Source organism: Petaurus breviceps, unplaced genomic scaffold, assembly GCF_028583685.1.
Source record: "Petaurus breviceps papuanus isolate PSGF00001 unplaced genomic scaffold, PetGlider_PUasm1.0 90416, whole genome shotgun sequence".
In the NCBI taxonomy this organism is placed as follows: Eukaryota; Metazoa; Chordata; class Mammalia; order Diprotodontia; family Petauridae; genus Petaurus; species Petaurus breviceps.
Genome location: NW_027187244.1, coordinates 2,531,457 through 2,545,189, shown reverse-complemented (window position 1 = coordinate 2,545,189; position 13,733 = coordinate 2,531,457). Strand labels below are relative to the sequence as shown.

At 37.1% G+C, this 13,733-nt stretch overlaps 1 pseudogene; it reads right to left on the bottom strand.

Moving 5' to 3' along the window:
- Window positions 1-9,344: 9,344 nt before the first annotated feature.
- LOC138177458 (E3 ubiquitin-protein ligase SH3RF3 pseudogene) lies at window positions 9,345-11,192 on the bottom strand (annotated as a pseudogene).
- Window positions 11,193-13,733: the final 2,541 nt, after the last annotated feature.

Here is a 13,733-nt window from a genome sequence, read left to right as displayed (position 1 = left end):
ATGGAAGGGCTGAAACTGAAAAAGGAGTGGTTTCAAAATCCACACCATTGAGACCATGAATTTATCCAAGTATTGAAGAAAAACTTCCCTAGGCCTCAGCTTCCAATTCATTGAATTATTTAATAAGTACTGTATTCCAATGAACAGAAAATTAGCCATAAATCAAGGCCACCTGTGTGACTTCAGGGAAAGCCTATTGGCTTTTCAATATCTCAGAGCTTGTAATTATAAAATGGTCATAATAGCACATACTTATATATTGCTTTAAGGTTTGCAAAACACTTCAATTCAATCTTATGTAATTCTCTTAACATCTCTGAGGAACATAACAGATAAAGAAACTGAAGCTCAGAAAAGTTACATAATTTACCCAGGATCACAGAACTAGAAAATTTCTGAGGTTGGATTCATACTCAATTCCATCTAACTTCAAATTCAGCAAAATATTTTCCCAGGGATATTATAGATGTCCTCATTTAAAAGATAGAATAAGCTCAATCTTGTCATTTCTATCCGTACATTAGTAGCATTTGCCTCTTCTCACTTCTCATTTAGCCATCACCTTAGTTAAGGCCCTTATCACCTCTTACTTGGAACATCTTGAGGCCTTCCAAGTTGGCCCTTTTAGACCTGTCTTACCTCTCTCCAATTCATCTTCCACACTTGCCAGAGTGTTTTTCATAAATTACAGGCTTGAAATATCACTACTCTGGTCAATAAATTCTCTCTTCTATTTACTCCAGGCAAAATAGAAACACTTCTCTTCCCAGCATCCTTATACCTTACTGCCTTTTATGAGCTCTGTGTACCATTTCTCATACATGGCACTTGATCTCCATTTCCATACCTTTGCACTGATGGTACTCAATGTGCATAACAACCACTACCTTCTCTCCTTTGCCTTGTAGATTCCCTTACTTCCTTCTAGACTGAGCTTAAGCATCACCTTCTTCAGGAGTATCTTCTTAATCTTCCTTCCCCTCAACTGCTAGAGTCCTCCCTCCTTAAAATATCTTGAACTTATTATCTAGGCACTTGTATAGGCATAGGTCTTCTGTCCTACTAGAATGTTAGCTGTTTGAAGGCAGAGACTATTTCATTTATATCTTTGAATCCACATTGCTTAGAATAATGTCTAGCATATGGCAGGTGCTTAATGCATTTTTGTTGATTGGTTAATTAATTAATGTAATTATTATAGAATTTTGTAACTTCAAGAGAGCTTTAAATTATTTAGTCAAATTATCAAATCTAACTCCTCGCCATTCGTTATACAAATGAAACCTTCAAATGACTTTGATCAATGGCAGCCAATTAATATAGTAAAAAAGTTAACACTAGAAGCTGTTTGCTAATTTCTAGTCCAGTGTTCTTTCCAACACTCATCACTGAAGGAACCAGTAGTATAGCACCAGTAATCCGTGTTCTGTGTCTGTCAGTGCTTTAACATATTCCTTCTGCTGCTTTTACTTTTGATTTGATTTTTCACTTGGACCCTAGCAGCTGACATCAACCTGTGCTACTTATTCTTAGTTCATTTTCATCCCAGACATTAGTTTTTGTCACGTTCATGGCACAGCAGGCAAACATCACTAATAGCTAATGGAGAAGCTAAGTGATATCTCAGGAACACCTCAGTGTGAATGCCCGCTTAAGTGCTTTTGTCAGTGAGCAGGCACAAAATGAAGTTTTACCTTATGTCAGGGGGAAAGCAGTGGGAAAACTGAGATAGTAAAGTAGATAGATTGAAACAAAAATAATACTGATATCAACTCCAATGTTACTGATTTGGATCTTTATCTACAATGAACTTAACAGCCTAAGATAAACCCAAGGTTCATAGTTTATATAAGATACATATCATAGCCTCAATTGTGAATCATACTTTAAGGGGTAATTTAAAGTTTTCATCAAAGTATCATTGCATTAACACTGGAAGAGATCTTGGAGAAAATCTAGTTGACAACTTTCACTTTAGAGCTGAGGAACCTGAGGCACATATAGATTCCCCAAGGTAATGCAGGTCATATGTAAAAGAAGCAAAAGGTCCTCTGACTTCAAATCCATTGCTCCACTGGACCACACTGTTAGCAATTTTTTGCAAAGAGTGTTGTTTTAATGAAAGATGTATTTTTTGATTACCTAATCTGGAAGACCATGTCTCAGAAAAACTTTCATGACTCCTTGAGGAAAAAAAAGTCTTAATTACTTACAGAGTCAAATTTTTTATACTTAGTTTCTTCTTTGAGATTTATTTGAAAAAGAGAATTTCTCAGTTGTGCAGTCTATAGGTCTCATGTTTTTTTGTGATTGTTAGCTATGACTATGGTAATGATTTAAACAGGTCATTTAATTTCTGTCAGTTGGGAAGGGAAAAAAATAGAAATTATCCTTTTCCCAAAAATGCTATTTAACTTCAGAATTCAAGGATTTTTTAAAATTTTCTAAGTGTGAATACTCCATCCAGCAATCCAAAGCTTAACTCTTCTATCTCAATAGAACATCTTTATAAATGACTATGATAAAAAAAATGGAACCTGGAGTTAGCCATTTTCTAGCTTCACTTATCCTTAATATAATCATTATTCTGGATTGACTTTAAGATACATTTTAGCTGTTGTCTATGAGGATTTTAAAAATCACCCCTCAGATCTATCCAGAAAAATAGGTATTCATAAATGAATTATGATGAATGAATTAAATAGGTATCTTCCTATTATTGGTAAATTAACTTATCAATTGAAAAAGGAAATCCACTTGCTTTCAGAACTTACCCTTAGAGGTTAGAATGTAGAAAACATGATATTAGGAAGAAGGAACATAGATAATAGTATGAAACCTTGCTGGGTTAGGTTAAAAATAAGTCTTCTGGTGGAACTGAGGCCCCAAAAGGTCCCTTTCCACATCTCTTTTTTTCCTTTTTTTTCTTTCTAGGCAAGAGAACAGCACTCTCCACTTGGTGTTCTTCCATTTTAGAGAAAAAAGAAATAGTCCTTAGATCTTCTACTTGCCTCCAGTAGCTTCTTGGGAAGTGCTTTTGGTTTATTGATAGTGGAAGAAACAAGGTCTGTGTTTTCAATTGCATGTAGAACTCCCAAACAAGATAACTTCTTCTACCAATATAGATATTAACTTCTCTGCAACATGTAGTATTAGAGAATTGACTGGTTTCCTGAGAGGATAAATGTTATCACTACCATGGATTTAGAGACCACATTCCTGTTGGGGTAGGAATTGGGGAATAATAGAGGAATCCTGAAAACTTTGCCTTCAGACTTTAAGTTTAAGGGAAAGATATCATAAAATGAGTCCCCCCAAAAATATTTAAACCTGTTTCTTTTCAACTTCTCTTGTTGCTTATAGAGTTAGTGTTTTTTTTCCTGATACTGACCAATTATTTTCCATAAAATTCCATTACTTCCATACATCAACATCACTGATAAAAAAAATCAAGAGGTGCTGCATCATATAAATTACAATACATTACACAAGGATTCAGAGCACGTCTCATAGAAAGGTACAATGAGCTTAGCCCAGTTCTAGAAAGCAAATTAATCAATTATAATAGCAAACACAATAGTACCAAATATACTTGGAGGTAAATCAATATATGAATAATGAAGAAAGAACCAACATTTCTGAATTGGGATACTAGGGTCAGTTGTAAAGGTATTTAAATCAGGCCTTGGTAATAAGGAGGAACTGAAAGGAGAAAAATGAATCACTGCAGGTAATATTACATGTTTTATCTTTGTATATATACATATATGACCATATACAATGTGATTGTTAATCAATCATTCAAGCAATAAATCACACACTTACTAAGAACCTAATATTTTCAAGGTAACATGCTAAGTGATGCTGATATAAGGAGAACAGTGAGCAGATCTCTTTCTGGATAATCTAACTTTAGAAGTGCAAAATATATGCAGCTCCCAGATCCATTTGTGAAAGGAAAAGGTATAAAAGACAGAAGCTCACATAAGCAATTGTCCCTAGAGGTAAGCAAATTCCAACTTTCACATAAATTTCAAAGTCAAGAAATAGGCAGGGAAAAGGAACAAACAACAACAGAAAAAAGAACATGAGAATAAAAAATTTTCAAGGTGACTGGAAAGCTCAAGATAGAAACACAGAGGAAGACAATGACTTTTACCATCTAGAAGCAAAGATTCAAAGAAAAATATAATATTAAACCCAAGACTAAGAAGAATTCCTAGGAGAGCTAAAGAATTTTTTCCCTTTAAATATTAATTTATTTTTGGTCTTCAACCTTCACTTCCACAAAATTTTGAGTTCCAAATTTTGCTCCCCTCTTTCTCCTCTCCCCACTCCAAGATGGCATACAATCTGATATAGGCTGTACATAATACACTTATATAAAACATATTTTCACATTAGTCATGTTCTAAAGAAGAATTAGAACCAATGGATGAAACCATGAGAAAGAAGAAACAAATGAAAAAGAGAGAGAGCAAATAGTATGCTTCAAGCTGCATTCAGACACCATAGTTTGCTTTCTGAATGTGGATAGCATTTTCCACCATGAGTCTCTTGGAGTAGTCTTTAATCCTTGCATTACTGAGAAGAGGTAAGCCATTTCACAATGTTGCTGTTACTGTGTACAATGTTATCCTGGTTCTGATCACTTCACTTAGCTTCAGTTCATGTAAGTCTTTCTTTTTCTAGTTTTTTTTTCCTAGGTTTTTCATAAGTCTTCCTGCTCACCATTCCTTATGGAATAATAGTATTCCATTACATTCATATACCAAAACTTGTTCAGCCACTCCCCAATTGATGGGTATTGCCTCAATTTCCAATTCTTGGCCACCACAAAAAGACCTGCTATAAATAATTTTGTACGTGTGGATCCATTTCCCATTTTTATGATCTCTCTGTGATAGACCTAGAAGTAGTATTGCTAGGTCAAAGAGTATGCACAGTTTTATAACCCTTTGGGCATAGTTCCAAACTGGTCTCCAGAATTTGTGAATCCATGCACAACTCCACCAACAATGCATTAGTGTTCCAATTTACCCACATCTTCTCTTAATATTTATCATTTTCTTGATTTGTCATGTTAGCCAATATGATAGCTGTGATGTGGTACCTCAGAGTTGTTTTGATTTCTATTTCTCTAAACAAAAGTGATTTAGGACATTTTTATATAATTATAGATAGCTTTAATTCCTTCATCAGAAATCTGTCTGAGCATATCCTTTGACCTTTTATCAGTTGGGGAATGACTTATATTCTTATAAATTTGATTCAGGTCTCTATATATTTTAGAAGTGAGGTCTTTGTCAGAGACATTGGTTGCAAAATTTGTTTCCCAGCTTTCTGCTTCCCTTCTAATCTTGGTTGTAGTGGTTTTATTTGTTAGAAGACTTTTCAATTTATTATAAAAAATTATCCATTTTGCATTTTGCATTGTTCTCTGTCTCTTGTTTGGTTATAAATTCTTCTGTTATCCATAAATATGATAGGTAAACTCTTCCTTGTCCCCCTAATTTGCTTATAGTATCAAACTTTATATCTAAGTTGTGTGCTCATTTTGACTTTATGTTAGTATACGGTGCAAGATGTTGGTCTATGCTAGTTTGTTCCATATTATTTTCTAGTTTTCCCAGTAGTTTTTGTTAAATAGTGAGTTCTTACCCCAGAAGTTGGAGGCTTTGACTTTATCAAACAGCAGATTACTATAGCCATTGACTATTGTATCTTCTGTACTTAACTTATCCTACTTATCCATCACTGTATTTTTCAGCCAGTACCAAGTAGTTTTGATAATTGCTGCTTTATAATACAATTTAAGATCTGGTATGAGTAGTCCACCTTCCCTTGCATTTCTTTTCAGTAATTACCTTGATACCTGGACATTTTGTTCTCCCAGGTGAATTTTATTATGATTTCTTCTAGCTCTATAAAATAATTTTTGTTTTTTTGATTTATATGGTCTAAATAAGCAAATTAATTTAGGTAGAATTGTCATTTTTATTATGTTACCTCATCCTACCCATGAGCAACTAATTTTTTCCCCAATTATTTAGATCTGACTTTATTTGTGTTAAAAGTGTTTTGTAATTATGTTCTTTTAGTTCCTGGATTTGTCTTGGTGGGTAGACTCTCAAATATGCTATAATGTTTATAGTTACTTTAAATGGGATTTCTCTATCTCTTGCTGTTGGGTTTTGTTAGAAATATATAGAAATGCTGATGATTTATGTCGGTTTATTTTATATCCTGCAATTTTACTAAAGTTGATTATTATTTCAAGTAGCTATTTGTTTGACCTGTAGGATTCCCTAAGTGTGCCATCATATCATTTGCAAATAGCGATATCTTTGTTTCTTCTTTGCCTATGCTAATTCCCTAAATTATTTTTCTTCTCTTATTGATAAAGCTAACAGAAAGGTTTTTTTTTAAGATTAAAAAATAAACGGGCAGCTAGGTGGCACAGTGAGTAAGAGCACCAGCCCAGGACCCAAGAGGACCATGTATAGGTTCCAGCGTCAGATACTTAACACCCACACAAAATAACTGGCCATGTAACCTTGGGCAAGTTACTTAACCCCAATTGCCTTGAAAAAAAATTAAAAAATAAAATAAGTGGAAGAGGAAGAATTCGGAAAACAAAAGGGAGACATGAAATTAAGTAATAAAAAGAGACCTTACATCTTGGCAAAAAAAAGGTATAAAAATATTGAAGTTAGGGTCACAGCCAAGATGTTTTAGTATAGGCAACAATTCAGATGAACTCTTCAAATATTTCTCCCCTAAGACTTTAAAATAAATCCTCAAATAAAATTTTGAATGGCAGAGCCAACAAAAGGTTAGGTTGAGACATTCTCCTGCCCGAGACAATTTAAGAGGTTGGGGAAAAAAAAAAAAAGATCTGTAACAGAAAGATTAGCATTAGGCTGGAGTACAATGCACAGAGTGGCAACACTAGCAGCAGGTCTTGGAGGCAATTTTAACAGTGTTTCTATTGAAGTAATTTTCAAACTTCCATATTCCTACTTGTATCACCTTGTCATTCATTGTCGTTTATTCCTGTAAGATTCCTCATCTCACCAATCCAATCAGTTATTGATTGTTGTTATTCCTATCTCCACAATATTTCTTACATTTAAACCCGCCCCCTTTTTCTTGCTTACTCACATCATTAGTTCCTAAGTTCATGTCTTCATTATTTCACCTAGAATAAGTACTTTCCTAATTTTTCTTGCTTCATCTCTCCCCACTCAAATTTCCTGAGCTCACTGCTGCCAAAGTTATTTTCCTTAAGCTCAGTTCTAACCACATCTCTCCTACTCACTCCACATCTTAGTTCTCCTGACTCTTCATTACCTCTAAGATAAACATACACTTTGATTTTAAAGGTATTTCTAAAATGATCTATTTTTTTTTTCAATTGCACTGAATATTCCTCAAGCCGTCTGGAATCCAGCCAGGTTAGATTTTTCTTTCTTCTTAATACATAACATTCTATTTTTTGTGTTGTACTATACATAGAACATATATAGTATGTTTTCCTTTCTCACTTCTGCCTAAATAAACAGATTAACCAAGAGCATCTATGTGAGACAGTTTCTGATTTCTTAAACTCATATTAATGTCCTTCCCAAATTAGTTTGTATTTCAACATATTGTGGTGCAGTTAGCTGGTGCAATGGAGAGACTGCTCAACCTGGAGTCAGAAAATCTCAGTTCAATTACTGTCTCAGACAGTCTCTAGCTATGTGACCCTAGACAAACCATTTAACTTCTCTTTGCCTGAGTTTTCCCATATGTTGAATAAGAATGATAATAGCATCTTCTTTTCAGGTTTGCTTATTGCAATGTAGTTACTATAGAAATATATTTTGCAGAATTACACAAGTATAATTGATATCAAATTTCTTGATTTCTCAATGGGAGGATGAAAGGAAATTTGGAACTCAAATTTTTTTTCTTTTCAATGTTTGTGACACAAAATTGAATCTACTTGCTTGCCTTTATTGCACCTTTTAGTCCCTAGTAGATGGAAGTCTACACCACCTGTTAGAGAATGATAGTGTTCATTTTCAATGAAATTTTAACCAAGCTGTGAGTCTGCACAATGGTTGAGAACTGTAAATTTTTAACAGTAACAGAAATCACATTTTTGAGATTGCTAATTACAGTCACTGACATTTCCCTCTGATGGAATGAGAGGAAAATTCTACCATCTTGGGCCAGTGTGGACCTGCAGTGTTCTTTTTATTGCCACGTAAAAGTCAGTTAAAATGGTTCCCTTCTCCTGGAAATGCTCCCAATTCTTGAATAATTGTCACTGTCTAGACAGAGCATGGGGTTTAAGGAAATTGGTTTTTTCAAGTCCTCTCCCCCTACCACCCAAATGGATTCTCTCACTTGCTCCATGAAACATCAGCCAAAGTTTTGATCTCCCATTCATGGATTTGTTGGTATGCTCCAAAGTTCATATGGTAAATACAAAAACGTCTACATGTTTGATCTCTCTCTCTCTCTCTCTCTCTCTCTCTCTCTCTCTCTCTCTTTTATGCTAAACCAAGTCATTCATAGTTTTACCAAAAGGCAGCACCAGATGTATGAAAAAATAGGAAATGTATGACCTATTAGAAATATATAAAGTCTAATAGCATAGGTAAAGGTATGCCATAAGAAAAAAAAGGTGATACTGGAGGGTAAAATCAAAAATTGCTGCATATACTACCAAGAGGAGACACACGGAAAAGGATTCCCCAACCTCCCCTCCCCCCAAAACAACCCAAAGCCACATGGGGCATCTTTACCTTTGGGGAGGCCCTGCCCAGGGCAGTTCTGCAACCCTTCCCCTTCCCCCCTCCAGATGAAAAACACCTCCCCTTCTCTGAGCACCCTTGCTGAAATGATTAGGCAGCAGATTACTGAGGTATATAGAAAGGGTGACGTTAACAATGTGGATTCCCCACTGGATCCTCCAGGGCAATGCCAGAATGGGGATTCTCCCTAAATGTTTCTCCACCTGCATCACTTCCTCCCAAAAGAAGCATCGAACCAATGTGGCTTGTTTTCAATGCTTCCTAGCAGTCCTCCTGGACCTCTCAAATCCATCTTGCATAGGCAGGAACCAAGAGCACTGCAGCTCCCACAAAATAAGTTACAGCAATGAATCAACCTTCTTCTTATTTTCTCTTTAAAAGGTATTTGCTCTCTATAATTTACACAAAGGGAGTTGGCCTTTCAGCTGGAATACAAGCCAAAGCTGTGTTCTCTCAGCTAGTGTCTAGCCCAGGTCCCTTTCCCACCCCCTGGTTACAGGAACACAGCAGCACAGCCCACCCCCTGGTTACAGGAACACAGCAGCACAGCCCCAGGCCTTCAGAGCCCAAAGACCTGGGAGTGTCTTTGGAAGGGATGGTGACGGTGAGAACAGTGCAGCCTCCCTTTGTTTTCTTCTCTTGTGCTATGGACATTTTCTCTGGAAGGTCTTTCGGTTTGGAGAATGGTGGGGGATACTAGGGGGAGAAAGGCAGCCAGTCCTCATCAGAAACTTTCAACAAAGCTTCCTGGGAAGAGGCCTGTCCTTCCATTCCTCTGCAGCGTTCCTTTGTACCAGCCTGTCCTCTCTCTTCTTGTGCACGAATACAATGTCTCCTTCCTTCAGCTCGATCTCAGCCTCACTCTGAGGAGGGTAGGAGACCACAACACGATACCTTTCTCGGGGCAATGGCTTGGGTTCTGGACGAATGGCCGCCATGGAAGGAGGAGGTTGCCTGACTGGGGAGGAGACGGAGAAGTTCAGATCCAAAGAGCCCGTCTTCCGGTGCAGTGGCTCCATCCCCATTGCCCCTTGCATCTCACTCTCAATTGGGCAGGAGCCAGCCCTTCTATGGCTAGACAGCAACAACACTTCAGGTCCCATAGCACCCTGGAGAGCTCTCTCAGCTGCCGTGGCCTGAGGGTCATGAGTTGGGGACACAGATGGGGGTGAGCGTGACTTCTTTTTGGTAGATGCCCCTGCTAGAAGTTTCAATAGTCGGCTTTTATTCTCTTTCTTTTCGTTCTTTTTCTCCTCTGTTTTGCAGGCTGTATTGGTTGGGCTGGAAGTCATCAAGCTGCCAATGGGTCCACTGCCCATGTCTCCATTCAGGTTGGCTGCACTGACATTGGGAGGTGTGATGGCCGAGGCTGCTGATGTCAGAGGGATGACAGGCCTGGGGCACTGTGCTCCAGAGATGACCTGAATTGGTGATTGGTGGAGGTGCTGTGGAGATACAATGCTGTGTGGCCTGATCCCTGTAGCTGGCAGGCGGGATGGAGAGCTTTGGGTACGTAGAGGGTCTGACAGTAGTGGCTGGGTTGGTCAGGCTCCCGCCTACTGGAAGAGCAGCTCCCGTCATCCCTTTAGCCAGCGGAGATGCTCCCGGAATATTATTCCGAGACTGTCCAGCTCCTCCTATAGGAACCCTGGAGACAGGAGTCACGTAGTTTCCTGGGAAGACTCCAGAGATCCCGGTTCTCAGGGATGTTCCCTTGAACCAACCATCTTGACATTTCTCAATGACTTGGTACATCCCCCCCTTGCGGAGTTCCAGCTCATCATTCTTCTGGGGCTTGTATGCATAAAGTGCTAGGTATATATTGAGGGGCAGCTGGACCTTTGGGGATGTTCCCTGTTCTCCAACAACTGCACTTGTCCGGGGTCCAGCCATTGTAGCAGATCCAGCTGAAGAAGAGTCCTGGGCTGGAGCACTGGATGAAAGGTGAGTCAACTCTCCAATTCTGGTAGCAGCCCGGGGATCACTAGAGCTGATCAAGACAGGAGCACTAATTTCCATGGAATGCCTATTGCTCATAGCCTGGGAGGATTTGTGTGTCATACTGAGGGCAGTGAAGGAGTGGCGTTTCTTGGCATTCTTCTTGCCATCGATATGCCGCTGAATGGCACTGACCGCTCCCGAGCTGCTTAAGGTAGAACACTGGGCCAGATTGCCTGCCATGTTGGTGTCAGATGGCAGGGAGACATCACAGCCAGATGCAGCAGCTAAGTATGTCTTGTCCATCTCAATAAGCTGTTTGGCGGATTCGTTGAGCTCCACGTAGAGGAGAGGGAAAATTCCAATCTTATCTCCCAGCATTCCTTCTGCCCAGTTATCATCGACTCTCCTGATTACAGTCAAGATTTCATCCAGCAAAACAGCCATGTCTCCTCAGTCCTTGGTAGTTCAGGGGGCAGGTCTCAAAAGTCCAGGGCAATTCAAAGTGGCCCCCAGCAATTCTCTCAGTCTCTCTCTCTCTCTGCCTCCACGAGGTGCTGCTTCCAAAAAGTTCTCTCAAAATTTTTTAATGAATGTTTAAAATAATGACAAACTTGAAATAAAAAAAATCAATTATCTTTAGTAATTAAAAAACAGAATTGGCTAAATGGTAAAAGAGACAACTACAACAGTTTTTCTGTTGAAGTCATTTTCAGATTAAGTAAAAAGACAGGGATAGCAATCATAATCTCAGAAAAAGTAAAAGTAAAAACGGAATCTAATTCAAAGAAGTATTAAGAGAAACTAGATTTTGCTAAATGGTACCAAAGACCTTAAATTGATATGATACTAAACATTGTTTCCAGATTCCAGGTCTAAGAATGCTGACCAGGTTGCAGCTATGGGTAAGAGAGAATTAACACACACCCAGTGGAGATGGTACTGCAGGGAGCAAATCATTTCAGAGCAAAATGACTGAGGTCAGAACTGTGGCTTAGGGGAGGAAAGGAATGCCTGAAGTTGAAACCACAGTCAGAAGTGAGAAAGTAACAGTAAGGAGGACCTGAGGCCTGGGGCAAAATAACTTTCAACTCAGGATTAAAACCTGATTATAATAACACCCTGTCAAAAACAAAATAAAAAATAAAATAAAATGAGTAAGCAAAGGAAAAATAAACTGACAATAGGATTCTACTGTGGTGTAAAAGGAGATCTAGGTTCACATTCAGAAGAAGATAGTGGGGTGAAAAAAAATTCCTACTCCAAAGAGCAACGCCAAATTGTCATAAGCCCCAAAAAAGTTCTTGGAAGAACTTTAAAAGGAATTCAAAAATCAAATGAGAGATAACAGAGAAAAATTAGGAAACAATAAAAATATCCAAGAAAACTATGAAAAAAAAAAGCTAACCAATTGAGAAAAGAGATCCAAAATCTTAAGGAAGAAATTAAGTCCTTGAAAACTATAATTGGGCAAGAGAAATAAAGCAATATTTTAAGATACCAAGAAATAATAAAAAAATAGAAAAAAATAAAAGATATTCTGAAATATCTAATTAGAAAAAAAAGCAACTGATCGAGAAAACAGATCAAGGATAGAAAATATAAGAATTGTTGGACTACCTGGAAATTATGATCAAAAACAGAATCTTGATACAATATCACACAAAATCATTAAGAATAATTTTCTTGAAGTCCTAGAACAAATAGCAATAGGAAAAAAATATCTATCATTCACCACTTTAAAGAGATCCCAGGAGGAAAACTTATAGGTATGTCATATACAAGTTTCAAAACTCTAAGGTTAAAAAGAAAATATTGCAAAGATGAAGAAAAAAATAAATACTGTGGGAATAAAATCAGGATTTAACAAGACTTAGTAGCTTCTATTCTGAAAGACTATAGATCTTAGAATATCATATTTTAAAGAGCAAAAGAGCTGGGATTGTGACCAAAAATAATTTAGCAAGCAAAATTGAATATAATCCCAAAATGGGGGAAAAATGGAAATTTGATGAATTGAAAGACTTTAAGGTATTTGTGTCAAAAGACCAGAACTCAATGGCAAATACTATACACACACACACACACACACACACACAGATAGGTAGATAGAGATATAAAACTTCTAAAGAAAAATAAGGAATAAAAATAAAAAATTTTATTATATAGGACTCATCAAGTTCAAGCTGTTAAATGTTATCGCTATTCTTAAAACTCATTATCCATAGAACAGTGTTCAGTGTTGGGGCTGAGTTGTATATGATAGAATGATTAAAAAATATAATTGTGTAGGAAAAAGCAAAATATAAAAGAAATTATCTCATAAAATGGGATGTGAAAAGAATAACCATTAAAGAGGAAGTAGGTGGGGGTGAAGGGCTGGAAATATTGGAGCTCAACTCTAATTACATCTGAATTGAAGAGGAAACAATGTGACCTTCTGGAGATGTGTAGACATCTTCTGGAATTCTAGAGAAGTGAGAGAACAGGAGGACAGGGTGGGAGAGGCAGTTTTATAAGGGTATGTAAATTAAGATTTAAGAAGGTGGTGGTAAGATAATGGAGGAACTCTTAGAGAGGTGGGTAGAATAAGGAATAGGAGGGTAAGGAAGTACAATAAATAAATGGAATAGAGTAAGAAGAAAGTCTGAAAAGGTCAAAAGTAAGTAAAAGTAGGATGGAAGGAAATTCACAAATAATAATTATAGCTTTAAATGTGAATAGAATGAAGTCATCCATAAAATGGAAACATATAGCAGAATCGATTAAAAATTAGAATGGAACAAAATGTTGTTTAGTAGAAACACATTTAAGAATGAGAGTTACCCACAGTTAAAATGGAGGGTTAGAACAGAATTTGTTATGCTTCAGCTCTTGGAAAAAAAAAAGGCAGGGGTGGCAATTTTGATCTCAGCCAAAGTTATGGCTAAATTAAATCTACTTAAAAGAGATAGACAAGATAACTACACTACAAATCAATATAAATAT